Source organism: Sciurus carolinensis, chromosome 5 (genome assembly GCF_902686445.1).
Source record: "Sciurus carolinensis chromosome 5, mSciCar1.2, whole genome shotgun sequence".
Lineage (NCBI taxonomy): Eukaryota > Metazoa > Chordata > Mammalia > Rodentia > Sciuridae > Sciurus > Sciurus carolinensis.
Genome location: NC_062217.1, coordinates 40,667,441 through 40,686,470, shown reverse-complemented (window position 1 = coordinate 40,686,470; position 19,030 = coordinate 40,667,441). Strand labels below are relative to the sequence as shown.

General features: G+C 38.4%; 1 protein-coding gene across 1 annotated transcript in view; it reads left to right on the top strand.

Annotated features, from left to right (window-relative positions):
* LOC124985556 (cytoskeleton-associated protein 2-like) overlaps positions 1–19,030 on the top strand; it is a 47,827-nt gene that overhangs the window by 15,767 nt on the left and 13,030 nt on the right.

Genomic DNA, 19,030 nt, shown 5'->3' with positions numbered 1-19,030 from the left:
TTAACCACCTCTCTGAGAGTCTGTTAGCCCAGTTGACACCCAAAAAATTAACCATCACAGCTGGTAAAAGAATTCCTGGTAATGGTAACTTTATTTGCTCTACTGAATAAAGAGGTAAAAGTTTTGAAGTCTTCCAAGAAAGTCCAGGAAATGGAGAGAAGAGCCTCCCTGGAGAGGAAGGAGGCAGAGCGTCTTGGATGCCATGCAGCTGAAGATGAAATAGAACCAGTGAAAACGTCACAGCCATCTGATGTGACAAAATCTCTTCTCTGTGCGCACTGAAAAATTCTCACTGAAATTCCCTTAGTCTACCAGATCTCTGAGTAAGTAGAGTCTCTACAAGAGGAAAAGGAGTGGCGGGTCTACATCCAGGTGACCCCAGGACAATCGCAGAGAAGGTGGTTCTGAAGCCAGTGGCTGAGAGCACAGTCGGTTACAGAATGTGGAGAACCCAAAAACCAGCCCAGAGACACACACCAAGCACCTGGTACAGGCTTAGCACAGAGCTTGCCCACCAACATGGGAAGGGCGAAGATGACATGGAAGGACAACAGAATCTTGAGCAAAGAAACTCAGTCATAGTGCACCACTTGGCATGGATAACAAAACCATAGAATAAAATCTGATATTTCTAAATACTCCAAAAGCAGCCTACCCATTACACTAGCACAGGAATCTGGGAACACAGTTACTGATTTTTTTTCCCACAAATATATCAAAATGAAAAAGCTTCATATTTCACTCATATCTATGTTTTAGTCTTGGCATCTTTTCCATCCCCTATCCTCACCTCTCTCAACCATTCTTACTTCATCTTCATGTCCAAGAACACCAGGAAAAAATATATACCCTTTACATGGTATGAGCGTTCATGTCTCATAACTTTGCAGCTTTCCATTAAAGGACATCAAGTACAGGAATAAAAGAGCCATCTCTTGGAATAAGGATCTACAGTAGAGAGTGCCTTCCATACAGTCATTTTAGAGCTATCAATTGTGAAGGAGTCAGAAAATGCTATGGTCCCTCCTCTAAATAAGTTGATTGTCTTGTCATTTCACTATAAATGTTGGTAATGTGAAAGAATAACTCTGTGATTGGTAGTGCAATGTACTTGCCCCTGGATTTCTCAGATAACATCTTTGGAGAGAAAAAACACACAAATTATATGTATATATAAAAAGATTAATTCAATACTAGGTATAGAAGTAACCAAAGAGAAACTAAGTTTATATTCATGAACCAAAAATATACTACTGTATTCAAGAGAAAGAGATACCAAAAAAATGCAGACATTTTTTTCTTAGACTTCTAGCCAAGAGGAACATGTTAATTAAATTTCAAATGCAATATTCTTTCAACTTGCAAATTTGATGCTTCCACGGTGCCATCTTGTTCCTGTCTTTACTGACTACTGAGGCCTGACTATCCCTTCAGGATTAGTCACAATTCAAATGCTCAATTAGTTAAGTGGCTATTACAAGTCTTGAGCATTTTGCTTAATAAATACCATTCTAATGTCCTTCCACTTTCTTACAAAGGTATAAAAGTTGTCTTCACTTAAAGTTAGAGGCAGAAGGATAAAAATCAACCACTTTATATGCTAATGAAACATTCATTCTCAGAGGAATAACTGCATATCCCAGCAGCTTTCAGAGCAAACTTTCATTGACAAGAAAGGAAGGAATTTTTAAATCTTTGTCTCTGTGTTGCCCTTCTTCCTGCCTGAAAGTACTGTACCAACCTTTTGAGTGTTACCAGCTAAAATTATCAGAAAGGCCAGCAAGTGATCAATAACAGGAAACTTAGAAAGTAAATTTAAATAATTAAACAAGTGTGGTAAAATAAGAAGAATTTCTAAAAGGATTAAAATTTGACATTCTAAGGGCAAATGTGAAGCCAATGATCTTATTACTGAATTTTTAAAATTATATTAATTTTAACTGACAAATCTATTTTAAAGTTTCAGCAGAATACAAAATTAATGTAACTAAAAGTTGAAAAAGTATTCATTTTTATTTAAATATTTAAATTTCTTTGCTAGTTTTTTTTTTTCATTAAAGCATTGTATTTACACATAGTATTTGGGTTCCTTTTGATGAAATTATACATGCAAGGAATTTGATTCCAAACCCCATTCCTAGCCCCTTTTCCTCCCCTCCTCCATCCCCTGATTCTTCTTCCTCTACTCTACTAAACTTCCTTTCTTCTACATAAATGTAAAGGTGAAATTCCCTTTGGTACCTTTATATATGAATATAACATGATTTTGTTAAATTCATTCCATTTTTCTTTCCCTTTCCATTCCTTCTTCCCTCACTCCTGTTCTCCTTCAACTCCACTGATCTTCCCTATGTATTTATGATATCCAATCCCCTCCCCCACCATCTTCTTTTATCAGCTCTAGATGTCTTCTGGTGAAATTTTTTGGGTCTCCTAGACATAGAATCATGCCATCAGCAAACAGTGATCATTTGACTTCTTTTCCTATTTGTATCCTTTAACTTCCTCCTCTTGCCTGATTGTCCTGGCTAGAGTTTCGAGAATTATATTGAATAAAAGTGATGAGACATCATTGTCTTGTTTCTGATTTTATAAGAAAAGCTTTTTCTCCACTCAGTATGATGTTGGTACTGTGTTTGTCATATATAGCCTTTATAATGCCAAGAGAAGTTCCTTTGATTCCTAGCTTCTCCAGCGTTTTTAACATGAGCGGGTGTTAGATTTCATAAAAGGCCTTTTCTGCATCTATTGAGATGATCATGACTCCTGTTCTTAATTCTATTTAAGTGGTGAATTACATTTATGGATTTGTGTATGTTGAGCCAGTTTTGCATCCCTAGGATGAAGCCACTTGATCATTGTGTATCATCTTTTTAGTATGTTTTTGAATGTGATTTGCTAATATTTTATTAAGGATTCTGCATTTATGTTCATCATGAATATTGCTCTGTAGTTTTCTTTTCTAGATGAGTCATTGGTTTTGGTATCAGGGTTATCCTGGTTTCATAGAATGTGTTTGGAAGTGTTCCTATCCTTTCAACTTTCATGGAATAATTTGAGAAAGACTGGGTTTACTTCTTCATTAAAGGTCTGGTAGAACTCTGCTGAGAATCCATCTGGTCCTAGGCTTTCCTTTTTTGGTAGGCTTTTAATAGCTGCTTCAATCTCTTTACTTTATATTGGTCTGTTTAGGTTTTCTAAATTCTCTGGGCTCCGTTTGGACACAAAATATATGTCTAGAACTCTCTCAATGTCTTCTAGATTTTGTAATTTATTAGCATATAAATTTTCAAATAGTTTCTAATGATACTCTGGATATCAGAAGTATCTGTGGTAATATCTCATTTTTCAGCTCCAATCTTGATAATTTGGGTCTTCTCTTTCTTTTGCTTATTTTGGCTAAGGGATTATCCATCTTTTCTAAGAACCAACTCTTTGTTGTATTGATCTTGTGTATTATTTTTTATACTAAATGTCATTACTGTGGGCCCTTATTATTTCTTGTCTTCTACTGACTTTGGAGTTATTTTGTTCTTCTTTCTCTAAGACTTTGAGGCAGAGCATAAGTTTATTTATTTGGTATTTATTTTATTTAATGTAGGTACTCAATGCAATGAATTCTCTTAGAACTTCTTTCATACTGTCCCAAAGATTTTGATATGTGAATCTTCGTTTTCTTTTGTTTCTGAGAATTTTTTGATTTGGTCTCATTTCTTCCTTGATCCATTTGTCATTTAAAAGAGTATTGTTTAATCTCCATGTGTTTATGTGGCTTCTATTTTTCTTTCTCCTGATTTTTAGTTTTGTTCCGTCATGGTCTGATAGAATACATTGAATTATATTGATCTTTTTGTATTTGCTAAGACTTATATTGTAACCTAGAATATGGTCTATTTTGGAAAATTTCCATGAGCTGCTGAGAAGGTAAATTCAGTTGTTTGGAGTGAAATATTCTATAGATATGTCTTAGGTTTGTTTGATTTATATTGTTATTTAGGTTGAATCTATCTTTATCAATTGTATCTTGTGATGTATCTATTGATAATACGGGTGTGTTGAAATCACCCAGTATTATTGTATTGAAATTTAGATGGGATTTAATGTCAAACGCTGAGAGCCATCTATGAACCATGTGTGTGAATTGAGCGATGTTGGAGCAATAGGCAGGGAAGTTGCTGTCATGGGGACTCCCTGGCAGAAATCCCCTGGTGGGAGACCACCCACTTTATGCTGGCACCCTGACCTGCTCACCGCTCAAGTTTTAAGCACAGCCTCCCCAATATCGGGGATTCCCCTGCCCGCAGGAAAGAACTCCCCGACAACATGGAGCTTTCCAAGATTCTTTATTGTTCTCTTGTTCCCGCTCAGGGGAGCACACAAAGAATATATATAGTAAGGCAGCCAATCAGAAAGCTATACAGACAAGGCACGAGCTACATGCATGATCCTAATGTGTAAGTGTATGGGGCACGAGCAGCTCACGTGCTGCACACGAGCAACAGGAGCCAACAGTTAAGTACTTCCTCATATGGCGTCAGCGCAACTCCTGCTTACCGCGTCATCAGTATGTGCCATGGACCGTACGCCGGCAAACTGCCAGCTGCCATCCTGCTTAGCCTGGGGCTAGGGGTCCCGGGTACCCCGACAGCTCCCCCTTTTTTATTATTTTTATAAGTGGCTTGGGACCGTGCCTGTCTTAGGTTGAGGGGTCGGCCAATACCCTTACCCATCATCAAAGTCTGCAGATCATGCTACAGCTTCTGTCTTAGGTTGGTATACGGCCACCTCCTACATTACCCATCTTTGACTACCGGTCCAGCATACTCAGCCATACTTGAGGGGAACTGCCGGCCTCTAAGGCTGTCATGACTTGTTGAAGGATGATTCGATCTCTCTGTTGGGTGGCTCGTAATTGATAAATTAAGCGAATGAGATATAAAACACCTAAATTATTAGTCCTAGGGAGCCAAGGCCTGCCCATTGTTTTACAAAACCTAGAGCAGTAGAGAACCATTTGACCATTTCAGATACAGGTGCCACATTTACCCTGGTGGTATTGACTCTCATAATTTCAGCTCTTAGTTGAGAGGTTAAATTGTCAAACACATATGACCAAGTACAAGTAAGATAGTGAGAAAGATTTCTAGACAACATAGCTGCATGGTTATCATTATAAAAAGTGATAGGGGCAACACAAACTGCTCTTAAAGAAAGAACACATCCCAGACCCATAAGTTCTTGTAACAAGTCCACTTGTTCTTGTAATAAGTCCACTCTTTGATTTACTAGAAGGATGCCTTTTCTTAAATGTTGGTTTAAGGTCTCTTGAGTCTGTAAGGCAGTGGCAGTGTTTTCTGCCAAATGATTAACTGTAGTTGTTGTCTGTATTGTAGTTGTCAACGCGGCTGCTGCGGTTGTGGCTGCTGCTGCAGAGGCTGCAATGGCAGTGATCACAGCTGTTGTGATGCCAAAATCTCTTTTGTTTCTTGATAATAGCACTGGTAGTTCTGTATCTGTAACAGAGACTGGGACTGGTAGGAAGGTAGGAATACGCATTAAGACTGCCCGTGAGAACCTAGAAGCATTCCAACATTGAGAGAGAAGTTTGGAGAATAGCAGCTTGATAAATACCCTGCTTTAAAACTTGTATACTTGGAAAATATGAATACATTTAATATACAAGGAGTGACCATTTCACAATTACCTTGACACTTTAATCTTACCAAATTTAGTTTTTAAAGAAAAATTTAGACTCTGTAACATAGTACAATACTCTTAACAGTTGTTTAACCATAATTGTATAAACCCCAATTTTTAAGACTAATTGTTTTAAAGAATAAAACTTAATAGACACAAAGTTAAGAGTAAATTAGTGTTTCTAAGAAATCCTTGTTATTTTACCATGTCATTTTACCATATAGATTAAACTTTGGCTTATATCAGAACATTAGTATTTCACCTTAGGAAAAACCTTAAATAGCTTTAGCTGTTTTACATACATACAACCAGCTTAGTTACACACAGACTTGTTGAAACTTGCCCTTCACTTACACACAGACTTTTTTAGCACTTACTTAGACCCTCATGTATTTCATTATATAACACTTTCTTATCCAGAAAGATTTTCTTCTTCACTAAATATAGTTGTATTTTTAGAACCTTTTATTTTTTTCTTTTTTATGTGTTGACCCCCTTTTGTTCACATTCTGAAACAACTCTTATGAAATTTCTGAATTTAGATAAATTACACCATTTTAACAAGATAAAATACTTTGTTGTTTATAGTACTCTAACTGAAACACAGTTGAAACCTTTAGAACCCTTTGTATATAGAATTGTACTTGTTAAGACATAACTCTTAGTAACCTTGTTTTTAGTCAAGATATTAGACAAGTGTCCTGAACAGTATTTGCTGTCTCTTTCCTGTTGAAGAAAAGTCCTAGAAACGATTGATATTAGACATTGTTTAACATCAACATTCCCTTAGTTTGACCACCTAGAGACTTGCAAGTTATTTTTAAAGACATTTCACTTTTATTAGTTTACTCAATTTAAATTGAACCTTTTTAAATCACATGAATAAAAGTATTTGGATCCATTTTTAAATTTTAATTTTAGGAGCGCTCAGTTTTGATACAGACAAAACATGACATTAGACAGCACAACATACACATAACACAAAATCAAAGGCCTTGTAACTTTATAGGTGAATCTCCATTGCAATGTAACAGGTGTTCAAAAACTCTAGTTGAATAAAAAATAGAACTGATCAAAAAGAAAAAAAAATCATTAACCTAGGTATGCAGGATCAAAATTATGAGCTCAAAAATACAGCATTAAAGAAAAACAAAACAAACGAAGAATCCTAGAAAATGAGTTAGTTCTGTGTAGCAACCCAGAAGTTTAAAACGGACACTTTTTTTTTTTTCTTCTTATCTTCAGGTTACCCCCCTTTCCCACTGAGACCGCTGCAGTTTACATTCCAATGCAGGCTTCAGCAAGGCCAGGCAGGGGGGAGGGAGGATCACCCAGGACTTTTTAACCCTTTTTCTTCCTGGTTGAGAAATCAGGTTAGGTTTGAATGCAGAAAATCACAAAACATTATTTCTTACTACTTTTGAGGAATGGAGCTGCTGAGCTCTCTGCCTAGGGGGAGGACTGCTTCAAGGGCACGGGTGTTCCCTCCCTAGGTGGCCATGGAGCTGCGTGGAAGGGATCAGGAGGGGGGCCTTTTTCTGTCTCTTGTGATAGTTTCTCTTGATCCAACAATCCCTCATCTAAAAACCAAGGGGCTTTGTCTTCTACAGTTTTTAAAAACTTCCTAGTTGAGGAAACCTTTAAAAGTGCTCCATTAGCCTTTAATAAAGCCTTTAATAGTCCTTCCATGCGAACTCTAGACACCTCAGAACCCATGATTAATTTGCCCCCTTTCGAGTGCCACTTTTACTTTAATACTTTTAAGGTGGACCGCTTTCCGCTTAGTCCACTCCGAGCCGCGTTTCGCTTAGCTCTGTCTCCGGACTGCCTTTCGCTAGTCCAAATAGTTGCGTACCGCGAACTTTGAGGCTGCCTCCCACGTCACTCACCCTTATCTGTGTCCCAGGTTTCGGCGCCACTTATCAGGGATTCCCCTGCCCGCAGGAAAGAACTCCCCGACAACATGGAGCTTTCCAAGATTCTTTATTGTTCTCTTGTTCCCGCTCAGGGGAGCACACAAAGAATATATATAGTAAGGCAGCCAATCAGAAAGCTATACAGACAAGGCACGAGCTACATGCATGATCCTAATGTGTAAGTGTATGGGGCACGAGCAGATCATGTGCTGCACACGAGCAACAGGAGCCAACAGTTAAGTACTTCCTCATATGGCGTCAGCACGACTCCTGCTTACCGCGTCATCAGTATGTGCCATGGACCGTACGCCGGCAAACTGCCAGCTGCCATCCTGCTTAGCCTGGGGCTAGGGGTCCCGGGTACCCCGACACCCAAGATGCATGTAGCTTGCCAAACATGAATCAACCTGTTTACTGCAAGACCCCTGCCACACCAGGAAACAAGCACAGAAACAAAACTCCTCCCACTGAAACCTTATCCCTGCTTTGATGGACTCCCCCTTAAATAAAGAATCAGGGCCTTTTTCAGTTATTCAATTCCAGTTCCTATCAGGACTGGAAGACCCACAGGTGCTCCACTTTTTAAATCCATTATTTGGCTTTGTCTTTAATCTTTTACTGATTACTTCAGATTTTTCATTTTCTCAGGTGGCTTACACCTCCTGAGCAAGAACCTGCACTGTCAGGGTGCTGGCCACTCCATCAGTCAAGGAGTACTTTTTTTAAGTAACTGGGATATTTAGGGCATATATGTTGACTATCATTATATCTTCTTCTTAGATTGTTCCCTTTACCAGGATGCAATTTTCTCTTCCAATTAATTTTTGCTTGAAATCAGCTTTGTCAGACACGAGGATAGCTACTCCAGCTGGTCTTCAGACTCCATTCACATAGAATATTTTTTCCATCCTTTTACCTTCAGCCTACGTCTTTCCCTATGAGATGAGTCTCTTGCAAACAGCATATAGTTGGATCTTGTTTTTTGATTCATTTTGCTAGTCTATGTCTCTTAATTGTGGAGTTGAGACCATTTCTATTCAGTGTTATTATGGATATGTGTCTGTGGTATGCTGCCATTTTGATTTTTGTTAATTTAATTCTGTCTTGATTCTCATTTAGTTGATTAGTCTTCTATTGAGCTGCATTTATTTGGGAGTTTGAGTGTTTGTTCTTTGGGTTTCTCTGTGTGCATTTTATCTTTGAGGATTCTTTATAATACTGGCTTGGTTGTCATGTATTCTTTTATTTATCACTTTATCTCTGTCATGGAAAGTTTTTATTTCCCCCATCAAATATGAAAGAGAGTTTTTTGGGGGTATAGTATTCCTGGTGGCCAAGTGTTTTCTTTGACAGCTGGCAAAATCTCACTCCAGGCCCTCCTTGATTTTAGTATCTGTGTTGAGAAGTCAGAATGAGCCTTATTGTCTCTAAACGTGACCTGCTGGTTCTCTCCTGCAGCTTTCAATATTCTTTTCTTGTTTTCTATGTCAGGAACTTTGACTATGATGTGTCTTGGAAAACTTCTCTCCTGATCAGATCTATTTGGGGTCCTGTATGCATCCCATATATGAATGTCTATCTCCTTTCTGATATGGGTAAAGTTTTCTGAGACTACTCATTGAAAATGTTCTTAGTGCCCTTAGCTTAGATCTCTAGGTTCTCTTCTATCCCAATGATTCTCAAGTTTGGTCTCTCGATGTTGTCCCAGATTTCCTGTATATTTTGATCATGTTCTATTTTTTTTTCCTTTATTGTATTACATGTACTCAAATTCACATATCCTGTCTTTAAGGCCTGATGTACTGTCTTCAAAGGCTGAAGTTCTATTTTCTATGTAGTCTAATCTATTAATGATGCTTTCAAGTTAATTTGTAATTTAATTTATTGTGTCTTTCACTTCCAGGAGTTCTGGTTGTTTTCTTTTCAATATTTCTTTTTCCTTATTGAAATAGTCTTTCATCTCCTGAATTTGCTCTCTTAATTCATTCCTTAGATCTTCTTTTAACTCACTTAACATTTTAATCATCAGTTTTTTTATAATATTTCCCTGGGGTTTTATCCACTCCCTTATCTATGGGGTCCTTTGTTGGGGGGTTGTGAGTTTGGGGGGAGATTTTCTTTTTCCTCATGTCTTCTGAAGTCCTGGACTCACATCAATTGAGGTGGATTATCCTTCCTCTTTTACATGTATGTCCTTACATGTGTAGTTTGCTTTTTTCTTAATTTCTAGGATTTCCCTATTTTTGATACACAAGTAGACATCAAGGGGATCAGGGGACCTGAAGTTCCCTTCTTATTGTTCCTCCTTGGACCCTGATTTTTTGGGGGGATTTTAACTCCCCAATTTTTATAAGTTGAAGTTATGTTTAGGTTCAGATGACGTTAGATCTTGTGTGGAATGAGATTGTAAGAATTTCTCAGTGGCCAGATCTCTGTTCTGTAATCTTGAAGTGTGCCAGTCACTTTCCAGCTCCTCTTAGAGGGAGGAAGAACTAGGAATAGCACTAATGTCATTAATTAGTGTATGAAGATGAATGTCTGGTGTCTACTTTGATGTCTGTAACATTAATTGTCACCTATATAGTAATGGCAGGGTCAGCAATTAACATCAGTGCGGGCAATGCAAAAATGTGAACTAGATCTGTCATTCAACATCAAGTGTCTGCTATCTCATCTACTGTATTAGTAATCACCTTAACATGAATGGGGTATGAATGGCATAAACCATATAATTCTGCTTTTCAGAGGGATTATATAAAGAGAGAATACGGTGGGAAGGTGGGAGAAAGTTTGAAATATTTTTTAAATGTGATCAGAGGAGAGGCAAGAGATGGACAGCAGATGTCAGCTGTAAACAAGGAATAAAAGATTAACTGAAAATAATATAGAAAGAGAAGAAGTGGGAATAGGAAAATCTGGTTGTTAGAAAGGAAAGAGAGCAAAGAAGGGGCGATAAAAGAGTCCAGAAACAAGGTATGAGCAAACAAGCAACTGTAAGAGTAAACCCATGTACACTTGAACCTCACCTAAGACAAATCAAACCTAAATAATAGACAAATGCAGAAGGAAACAATCAATGTGAAGGTAAAATTAGAAGAATATACATATACATATTTTTTTCGAACTTATCCATGCAATGAGTACACCCACACCCACACACATACCCCCCACAGGTACACAAAATCAAGTATAAGAGAAAATAGCAATATAAAGAAATGACATTTGTTAAAATTGTTTTAAATAGACAATTTTTTTAAAGAATAAAAAAACAGTATGGATAAAAGAAAAATAGAAGTTAGGGATAAAAGAAAAATTCTAAAAATTAAAAAGAAAAAATATTGCTGAGAAATAAGGAAATTATTTTTGCTAAGGTGGTCAAAACTGTTGGCAGGGATGGAATTCAATCTTTGTATTTGTGGTCAGGAGGCAGAGTTGGTTGTAACAGATCTCACCTTCCAGTGTCCCTATATGCGGTGGGGTATCAGAGTTTGGATGCTGAAAAATCGTGTCTTTCTATGATGGGGGTGGTGTGCTGTTCTAAATTGGAGATTCCAATAATCAAGATTTGGTTGCAACTGAACTTGGGAACCTGTGGGTGGGAGTTTGAGAAGTGGTCCACACCCCCTACTACTTACTCTGCAGGATTTCTAGGATCTCTGGTAAAGTCCACTTGTATGGCATTGGGATAAAAACCCCTCAGGTTTCAGCTTCACCACCACGGATACAAAATACTGGGTTTCTGTCCTGGAGTACAGATGCTCCTGTGTGTGGGCTACAGCTACAGCAGGTTGCTTTCTCCCTTGGGATTAAGAGCCTGAATGTTCCAGGTATAATTTTCGTTGTGCCCATTTTGGGCTCTCTGGTTCAGGTGTCTTATGACAATTTTGTTTTTTTGGTTTATACCCGGGATTGAATTCAGGGGCACTTGACCACTGAACCACATCCAACCCCAGTCCTATTTTGTATGTTATTTAGAGACAGAGTCTCACTGAGTTGCCTAGCACCTCACTTTTGCTGAGGCTGGTTTTGAACTCACCATCCTCCTGCCTCAGCCTCCCCAGCTGCTGGGATTACAGGCATGTGCAGCATAACAACTTTTTTAAAATCAACTGTAGGAGTTCCCAATTTCCTGTCACTGTTAGCAGCTGCACTGGGCAGTACACAACTGCCGCCAGTGAGCAGCCCTCTCCTCTAGGCGACCAAGGCTGCCAGAGGCAGTTGAACCCATCTGGTATTCTCAGGGACCCTGGTAGGAGCAGAGGCAGTGGCGGCTTTTCCCTGTGGGTGTGTGCGTGGGCCAAGGCGGCGGTGACACCCGCCGTTTTCCCCATGGGGGCGCTTGTGGAGCGTGGTTACGGTGGCGGGTGGTTTCCTGGCCAGTTGTGCCCCTGAAGACCCGCTACTGCCACAGCGGCCTTTTGCACCAAGCACCCACGGATCGCTGGGTCCTCTTTCGCTGCCTATGCAGGTCTTCCATGCCTGGAGAGTTTCCTGATCCTGGGAACTAATTTTGGATTTGCTTACGCTAAGCCCCTTCCCCTACCAACTCTATGTCCATTAAAATCGGCCTTCTTCTCTAACACACAGGTTTCCCCAAGCCTTTTTTTTTTTTTTTTTTTTTTTTTTTTTTCCTTTATCCGCAGGCTATGCCCTCTCCTTCCCTGGTGCCCAACCTGGTGCTTCTCTAACTTTTCATTTCTAACATGCAAGTTTCTGACTTTGTGCATCTCTATAATTTCAATTTTTTTTTTTTAACAGTTCAGTGTTAAGTTCCAGTGAGTTCTCTCAGTTACTCACCTCGCTGAGAAGCAGTCTTCTCATTTTGTGAGCCTGATGCTGAGGAGCTGCAGAAGGTGCTTTCCTCTAATACTCCATTTCTCTTCCATCTGTTCCAGGGATTGAATCCAGCTGCTCCACCACTGAGCCACATTCCCACTCCTTTTTATATTTTATTTAGAGACAGGGTCTTACTGAATTGCTGAAAGTCTTGCTAAGTGGCTGAGGCTGGCCAAGAACTTGGAATCCTCCTGCCTCAGCCTCCTGAGTTGTTGGGATTATAGGCATGAGTCACCATAAATCTGTAATTTTATTTTTTTTTTTTACATCAAACTTTTTAATTTCTGAAGAAACAAGTAAAACAATCAACAAAGTGAAAACAACTTACAGAATGGAGGAAAATATCTGCAAACCATTTATCTGACAGGATATCCCCACACACACTATTTAAAGAACTCCTTCGACTCCATAACTACTACAACAAAATCTAATTAAAAAATGAGTGAAGAAGCTGGGCATGGTGACACATGCCTGTAAACCCAGCGGCTCAGGAAGCTGAGGCAGGAGGATTATGTTCAAAGCCAGCCTCAGCAAAAAGGAGGCCCTAAGCAACTCAGTGAGACCCTGAGTCTAAATAAAATACAAAATAGGGCTGGGGATGTGGTTCAGTGGTTGAGGGCCCCAGAGTTCAATACCCAGTACCTTCCCCCCAAAAAATGAGTGAAGGATTTGAATAGATATTTCTCTAAAGAAGATAATGAATGTCCAAGAGGCATATGGAAAGATGTTGTGTTAATCTGCTTTTTGTCTTTATCACCTATGTACCTAATATAAGCAACACAAGGAAGAGATTTTATTTTGGCTCATGGTTTAAGAAAAACCACACCATGGTACTCTTATTTCCAATTCATTTCCCATTGCACAGTTCTTTATGAAGCTAAGTAGCCCTTCCCTGTTTCGTCATTCTGTTCACATTCTGTTAATTTTTCTACACTTAGGTCTCAAGTCACTTCTTTCAGGAAGCATTCCTTTTTTTTTTTTTTTTTTTTGTTTGTTTTTTTTTTTTAGTGAAAAAAATTTTTTTTTATTTTTTTACATTTACATAGGGTAATGATGTTTATTTTATTTTTCCCCTCCCCCCCACCCCTCCCACCCCTCTTTTCCCTCTACACAGTCCTTCTTTCCTTCATTCTTACCGCTCTCCTTAGCCTAACTCTAAACCTAACCCTAAACCTAATGCTAGCCCCTCCCACCCCCCATTATATGTCCTCATCCGCTTATCAGTGAGATCATTCGTCCTTTAGTTTTTTCAGATTGGCTTATCTCACTTAGCATGATATTCTCCAATTTCGACCATTTGCCTACAAATGCCATAATTTTATCATTCTTCATTGCGGAGTAATATTCCATTGTATAAATATGCCACAGTTTCTTTATCCATTCATCAACTGAAGGGCATCTAGGTTGGTTCCACAATCTGGCTATGGTGAATTGAGCAGCAATGAACATTGATGTGGCTGTATCTCTGTAGTATGCTGATTTTAAGTCCTTTGGGTATAGGCCAAGGAGTGGGATAGCTGGGTCAAATGGTGTTTCCATTCCAAGCTTTCTGAGGAATCTCCACACTGCTTTCCAGAGTGGCTGCACTAATTTGCAACCCCACCAGCAATGTATGAGTCATGTTCCTTTTTCACAACATCCTCGCCAACACCTATTGTTGCTTGTATTCTTGATAATCGCCATTCTAATTAGGGTGAGATGAAATCTTAGGGTAGTTTTGATTTGCATTTCCCTTATTACTAGGGATGTTGAACATTTTTTCATATATCTGTTGATTACTTGTACATCTTCTTCTGTGAAGTGTCTGTTCATTTCCTTAGCCCATTTGTTGATTGGATTATTTGTATTCTTCGTGTAGAGTTTTTTGAGTTCTTTATAGATTCTGGAAATTAGCGCTCTATCTGAGGTATGGTTGGCAAAGATATTCTCCCACTCTGTAGGCTCTCTCTTCACATTTCTGATAGTTTCCTTTGCTGAGAGAAAACTTTTAAGTTTGAATCTATCCCAGTTGTTGATTCTTGCTTTTATTTCTTGTGCTATGGGAGTCCTGTTAAGGAAGTCTGATCCTGAGCCAACAAGTTGAAGATTTGGACCTACTTTTTCTTCTATAAGATGCAGGGTCTCTGGTCTGATTCCGAGGTCCTTGATCCATTTTGAGTTGAGTTTTGTGTAGGGTGAGAGATAGGGGTTTAATTTCATTCCTATTGCATATGGTTTTCCAGTTTTCCCAGCACCATTTGTTGAAGAGGCTATCTTTTCTCCATTGCATATTTTTGGAACCTTTGTCTAGTATGAGAAAATTGTATTTATTTGGGTTTGTGTCCATGTCCTCTATTCTGTACCATTGATCTACCTGTCTATTTTGGTACCAATACCATGCCGTTTTTGTTACTATTGCTTTGTAATAGAGTTGAATATCTGGTATTGCAATACCCCCTGCTTCGCTCTTGCTACTGAGGATTGCTTTAGCTATTCTAGGTTTTTTATTCTTCCAGATGAATTTCATAATTGCTTGCTCTATTTCTGCAAGGTACATCATTGGGATTTTAATTGGAATTGCATTGAATCTGTATAGCACTTTAGGTAGTATAGCCATTTTGATGATATTAATTCTGCCTATCCAGGAACATGGGAGATCTTTCCATCTTCTAAGGTTTTCTTTAATTTCTTTCTTTAGTGTTCTGTAGTTCTCATTGTAGAGGTCTTTCACCTCTTTTGTGAGATCGATTCCCAAGTATTTTATTTTTTTCGATGCTATTGTGAATGGGGTAGTTTTCCTAATTTCTCTTTCTGAAGATTCATCACTTATGTATAAAAATGCATTGGATTTATGAGCATTGATCTTGTAACCTGCTACTTTACTGAATTCACTTATGAGTTCTAAAAGTTTTCTGGTGGAATTTCCAGGTTCCTCTAAATATATAATCATGTCATCAGCGAACAGGGATAGTTTGAGTTCTTCTTTTCCTATTCGTATCCCTTTAATTTCTTTGGTTTGTCTGATTGCTCTGGCTAGAGTCTCAAGGACGATGTTGAATAGAAGCGGTGAAAGAGGGCATCCCTGCCTTGTTCCAGTTTTTAGGGGGAACGCTTTCAGTTTTTCACCATTTAGAATGATATTAGCCATGGGCTTAGCGTAGATTGCCTTTATAATGTTTAGGAATGTTCCCACTACCCCAATTTTTTCTAGTGTTTTGAGCATGAAGGGATGCTATATTTTATCAAATGCTTTTTCTGCATCTATTGAAATAATCATGTGATTCTTAACTTTAAGTCTGTTGATATGGTGAATGACATTTATTGATTTCCGAATGTTGAACCAACCTTGCATCCCTGGGATAAAACCCACTTGATCATGGTGCACTATCTTTTTAATATATATTTGTATGCGATTTGCTAAAATTTTGTTGAGAATTTTTGCATCAATATTCATTAAGGATATTGGTCTGAAATTTTCTTTCCTCGATGTGTCTCTGTCTGGTTCAGGTATCAGGGTGATATTGGCTTCATAGAACGAGTTTGGTAGGGTTCCCTCCTCTTCTATTTCATGGAATAGTTTGAGGAGTATTGGAATGAGCTCTTCTTTAAAGGTTTTGTAGAACTCGGCTGAGAACCCATCTGGTCCTGGACTTTTCTTTGTTGGTAGGCTTTTGATGACCTCTTCTATTTCATTGCTTGAAATTGGTTTATTTAAGTTGTGTATGTCCTCCTCGTTCAGTTTAGGTAGTTCATATGTCTCTAGAAATTTGTTGATGTCTTTGAGGTTTTCTGTTTTGTTGGAGTATAGATTTTCGAAATAGCTTCTAATTATGTTTTGTATTTCACTCGTGTCTGTTGTGATGTTTCCTTGTTCGTTCCGAATTTTAGTAATTTGAGTTTTCTCCCTCTTTCTCTTTGTTAGTGTGGCTAAGGGTTTATCAATTTTATTTATTTTTTCAAAGAACAAACTATTTATTTTGTTAATTTTTCCACTTGTTTCTTTTGTTTCGATTTCGTTGATTTCGGCTCTGATTTTAACTATTTCCTGTCTTCTACTACTTTTGGTATTGGTCTGCTCTTCTTTTTCTAGTGCTTTGAGCTGTAGTGTTAACTCGTTTATTTGTTGATTTCTACTTCTTTTTTTGAATGCACCCCATGAAATAAATCTTCCTCTAAGTACTGCTTTCATAGTGTCCCAGAGATTTTGATATGATGTGTCTTTGTTCTCGTTTACTTCTAAGAATTTTTTTATTTCCCTCCTGATGTCTTCTGTTATCCATTCATCATATAATAGTGTATTATTTAGTCTCCAGGTATTGGAGAAGTTTCTGTTTTTTATTCTGTCATTTATTTCTAATTTCAATCCATTATGATCTGATAGAGTACAAGGTAGTATCTCTATCTTCTTGTATTTGCTAACAGTAGCTTTGTGGCATAAAATATGGTCTATTTTAGAGAAGGATCCATGTGCTGCTGAGAAGAAAGTGTATTCGTTCTTTGTTGGATGGTATATTCTATATATGTCCGTTAAGTCTAAATTGCTGATTGTGTTGTTGAGATCTATAGTTTCTTTATTCAATTTTTGTTTGGACATCTATCCAGTGGTGAGAGAGGTGTGTTAAAATCGCCTAGTATTATTGTGTTGTGGTCTATTTGAATTCTGGAATTGAGAAGGATTTGTTTGACGTACGTGGATGAGCCAATGTTCGGGACATAGATATTTATGATTGTTATGTCTTGCTGATTTATGCTTCCCTTAAGCAGCATGTAATGTCCTTCTTTATCCCTTCTGATTAGTTTTGGTTTGAAGTCCACATTATCTGAGATGAGGATGGATACTCCAGCTTTTTTGCTGTGTCCGTGTGCATGGTATGTTTTTCCCCATCCTTTCACCTTTAGTCTATGGGTGTCTCTTTCTATGAGGTGAGTCTCTTGCAGGCAGCATATTGTTGGATTTTTCTTTTTAATCCAATCTGCCAGTCTATGTCTTTTGATTGATGAATTCAGGCCATTAACATTCAGGGTTATTATTGTGATATGATTTGTATTCCCAGTCAATTGACTCATATTTGTTTTTGACATGATTTGGTTTCTCCTTTATTTGGCTATTCCTTTAGGCTAGCGCCTCCTGTTGCTGATTTGCATCGTTGTTTTTCATCTCTTCCTCATGGAATATTTTGCTGAGAATGTTCTGTAATGCTGGCTTTCTTTTTGTAAATTCCTTTAGCTTTTGTTTATCATGGAAGGATCTTATTTCATCGTCAAATTTGAAGGTAAGTTTTGCTGGGTATAAGATTCTTGGTTGGCATCCATTTTCTTTCAGGGCTTGGTATATGTTGTTCCAGGCCCTTCTAGCTTTTAGGGTCTGGATTGAAAAATCTGCTGATATTCTTATTGGTTTCCCTCTGAATGTAATTTGATTCTTTTCTCTCGCGGCCTTTAAAATTCTGTCTTTATTTTGTATGTTAGGTATTTTCATAATAATGTGCCTTGGTGTGGGTCTGTTGTAATTTTGTATGTTTGGAGTTCTATAAGCCTCTTGTACTTGGTTTTCCATTTCATTCTTCAGATTTGGGAAATTTTCTGTTATTATTTCATTGAATAGATTGTTCATTCCTTTGGTTTGTTTCTCTAAGCCTTCCTCAATCCCAATAATTCTTAAATTTGGCCTTTTCATGATATCCCATAATTCTTGTAGATTCTGTTCATGATTTCTTACCATCTTTTCTGTTTGGCCAACTTTGCTTTCAAGACTAAATATTTTGTCTTCAATGTCTGAGGTTCTGTCTTCCAGGTGTTCTATCCTATTGGTTATGCTTTCTATGGAGTTTTTAACTTGGTTTATTGTTTCCTTCATTTCAAGTATTTCAGTTTGTTTTTTTTTTCAGTATCTCTAACTCTTTATTGAAATGATCTCTTGCTTCCCATATTTGGTCTTTTAACTGTTGATTGGTGCGATCATTTAATGCCTGCATTTGCTCTTTCATCTCCTCCTTCAATGCCTGCATTTGCTCTTTCATCTCCTCATTAGCTTCCCTGATCGTTTTAATTACGTACATTCTGAACTCCCTCTCTGACATTTCTTCTGCTGTGCTGTCATTGGGTTTTATTGATGTAGTATCTAGGTTTGTTTGGGACATTTTCTTCCCTTGTTTTCTCATATTGGTCAGTTGTCAGTGGGACCCTGAGATATTGCAGTTTTCCGCTATTGGCTTATAGTGTCCCAGTAGATTTCCAGTGTATCACCTCCCAGCCTTCAGTAGCCTGATGTCTTGGAGGAATCTGATAAAGCAGCTCATCCAAAGAAAACTGCCCCTAGCCCCCTACTGGTTCCACGGTTTGGAACTGGCTCTGTGCAGAAATGCTCTCACTGTGGGCCTGCACCGTGCAGCTGGCCGTGTGGGAGGAGCCCACTGCCGGAGTGTGGAAGGCTACCTGGGGAAGACTCTAGCTGCCCTGCCTGGCTCCAATAAGCCACCTCTATCTGGGCCTGCCACCCGGGCCGAGCTTTACCCAGTGGGCAGACTCACCCGTGGCTCTATTTCAGACCGAGTCTCTCAATGCCTCCCCTTCTTACCTCCTGGGTTCTGGAGCGACTGGGG